A 3,395-nucleotide genomic window follows, 5' to 3' on the forward strand; every position below is an offset into this window, starting at 1 on the left:
CTGGAATGGCTCACAGAAGTGTTTCTCAAACTATCCAAGGACCAAGTTTTTAAAAAAGTTTAACCTATCATGGACCAATACTTTCACAAAAATGAATGACTAGAAAAAGGAAATGCTGCTTGGATGCAGTGGCAATATGAAATTGCTGTCAAAGTCCCTAATTGCCTACTTTTACATTTCTGTATTCACTCACTGCAAACTGGTAACGTACAGTTTGCAAATGGGCACTACTGCATGGACCACAGTTTGAGGAGCGCTGATTTACAGTAACTGGGCCCACATCCTACTGGCCAGAACGTGGCCGCATGACCCCAGTGCAAGCCTGGACCATATCATGTGCTGTGTGCCAGGAAGAGGAGACACTGGCTCAACTCACAGCATTGCCTCTGTGACCTGCTTTAAGTTCGAGTTTTACCCTCTTTCCCTCTAGGAGGATCCAAATGTTTACAAATTTATTGTCTCATTTATGTTTATGGTTCTCATTTAGAAACAGAAGCTTTGCAGAGCAGGAGGGAAAGGAGCTAGGAAATTGTCCTGCATAGTATGTGGTATCACTGTGATTCTCCCCAGTTTTACAGATCCTGACGATGGGTAAAATTCGAGCTGGGTAAAAATTGTGTTCAAGAGCACACAGGCAGCAGCCTGACGTTTCTGTAACATTCCAGATCGCTAGTGCATATGCCAGGTGGCTACTGTTTCTGCTTCAGACTCTAGAGGAGGACCGTCCCTCCTCTACTACATGTCACCAAAGGGACTACAGTTACCTCATTTTTGAAAAAAAGCCAGCTTATAGAGGTTTTGTATGACAATGCAGGAAAATGTTAAGTCTAAATACTTCTGTAAACTGCCAAAACCCTGCAAAAATAGTCCATTTCAACACTCATTAGAAAATGACTAACAAGAAACAGAAGTGTTCAACATTGCAATCATATAACTTTATAAGATTGTTCCAAATAAATTAGGGTTTTTAGAGACTAGATGCCAATGTAGTTGAGAACAACTTTGATGAGGCCTATGTCCCATAATGGGGCTTCCTTCATAGCTCAGTTGGTAAAGAATCTGCCTGCAGTGCAGGAAACCCAGGTTCGATCCCTGGGTTGGGAAGATCCCCTGGAGAAGGAAATGGCAACCCACCTCAGTATTCTTGCCTGGAGAATTCCATGGACAGAGGAGCCTGGCAGGCTACAGTCCATGGGGTCGAAAGAGTCGGACACGACTTAGTGACTAAACCACCATAAACCATGTTCCATAATGGACTGCTGGGTTGGGGCAGATAATAACCAAGCTCAGCCCAGACGCCCTCCAGTCCTTTCCCAATTTGTTACCTGCTCTTGGCTTCAGTGGGCATTCGCTTCCATCATCCTAGCTCTGTTTTGGAGGTCTGCCCTAGAGCTTCTGGAGCAGCTGGTAAGGAGAGCCAGGGGCTTCCCCGATGGCTCAGTGGTAAAGAATTTGCCTGAAATTCAGGGGACATAGGAGACATGGGTTTGATCCTGGGGTCACGAAGATCCCCTGGAGAAGGACGTGGCAACCCACTCCAGTATTCTTGCCTGAAGAATCCCATGGACAGAGGAGCCTGGTGTGCTACAGTCCATGGAGTCTCAAGGAGTGGGACATGACTGAGGACACACACCCACAAGGAGAGCCAGAGTCCCTGGGAATTTGTGTGTCTGGGCAGCCCTTTCCCAATGATAGACAGGTACAAGAATATGACAGCCTCACTCCTTCTCCTGGGTTAGAGCAAAGCTTTCTGGTGAAACTTATACTCTAGACTCCCCTGAAGGATCAGACAGAAGACAGCTTCTGTGGGGCTTGAGATTGCTCCAATGTTCCCCAGTTTTCCTGGGAACACTTTTTCTTTTTAAAGATTATTTTTTATGTGGACCATTTTTAAAGTCTTTATTGAATTTGTTATAATACTCTTTCTGTTTCTATGTTTCAGTTTTTTGGCCACGAGGCATGTAGCTCCCCAACTAGGGATGGAACCCGTGCCCCTGCATTGGGCGGCAAAGTCGCAGCCACCAGACTGCCAGGAAGTCCTGAAACACTTAGTCAATAAATCACTTGTGCACAAATCCTGATTTCAAGATCTGCTTCTCAGGGAAGCCCAACGGGAGATGTGTGTTCTTTAGTACAGTCACCATGTTGATGGATGGCTGTCTCTGAGGCAGTGAGGTTTCCAAACCCAACTGGACCCTGCACCTGCTAAGCAGTACTTTGAGCTTTTTGTTCATTACACCTGGTATCTATCCTCTGTAAGACCTTTGGAAAGTTGAGGCCGCCAGCAGGTGGCCTCGCTTCTCCCCATGCCTCCTCCTCCAAGTGCACAGACCCTCTTACAAACTTCAGTCTCAACCTTCCCTTTTAGCGCCTCCTCAGTGGGAAGAACATCTGTTCCCACCTCTAGAGGCAAGATTTCATCCCTTTGCTTGACCCTTGTCAACCTCTGCACCTTGGCTTCTAAACATGTTTAAATATTGCTCAGACTGAAACAAGATACAGCTGAAAAAATTCTCTCCATATTGGAGATCTCCAAAGCCAGCCACTATCCTTTTTCTCTGTTCTTCATCAAGGGTCTAGAAGAGATGAGTCCACTTGCTGCCTCAACCCTTCATGCTACAACCTGCAGTGATCTAGTTTTTGAAGCACCCCCTCAATCCATTGAAGCACTTCTCTGTGAGGCAAGAATGGCTTTCAATTCTTCATGCCCCATCTTAAGAGCTTGCTATGTGCCAAGCCTTGCGTCGAGTTCTTTAGATGTGAACCTCATTATTGAGGCTGCTACCTTCACTTGTCACCCACTGACCACATTCCTTCACACCTCATGATCCAAGTCTAAAACCTGGATTCCTCTTCTCCATTCTCCCACATCCAATCCGTAAGCAAGGACATATTTGACTCTACTACTAAAATACACTTTGAACCTCTCTTCTTGTCTTTATCTCCATCACCAACAGCTTTGTCCAGGCCACCATCATCTCTAGCCTTTTAAATATTCTCCCCTCTTCCTTGCTTATTCTATTACAGTTTATTCTCCACATAGCAGTGATATGAGCTCATCAAAGCTCAAACCAAACAACTACACTGCTTAAAACCTTCCAGTGGGGCTGCCCTTGTGGTCCAGTGGTTAAGAATCCACCTTCCAGTGCAGGGGATGTAGATTTGATACTTGGTTGGAGAACTCAGGGCCCACATGCTGCAGGGCAACCAAGCCTGCACACCATAATTTGAGAGCCTGTGCAACGCAATAAGAAAAACCAGCATACTGCAATGAAGACCCAGTGCAGCCAAAACAAAAACAAAAAACCTTCCAAGGATTCCTACTACACTAAGAAAACCAGCACCTGTTGCCAAAATGGCCTACAAAGGCCCTGCTGGCCTCTGCCTCTTTCTCA

This window comes from Bos indicus, chromosome X (assembly GCF_029378745.1).
Source record: "Bos indicus isolate NIAB-ARS_2022 breed Sahiwal x Tharparkar chromosome X, NIAB-ARS_B.indTharparkar_mat_pri_1.0, whole genome shotgun sequence".
NCBI classification, from domain to species: Eukaryota; Metazoa; Chordata; class Mammalia; order Artiodactyla; family Bovidae; genus Bos; species Bos indicus.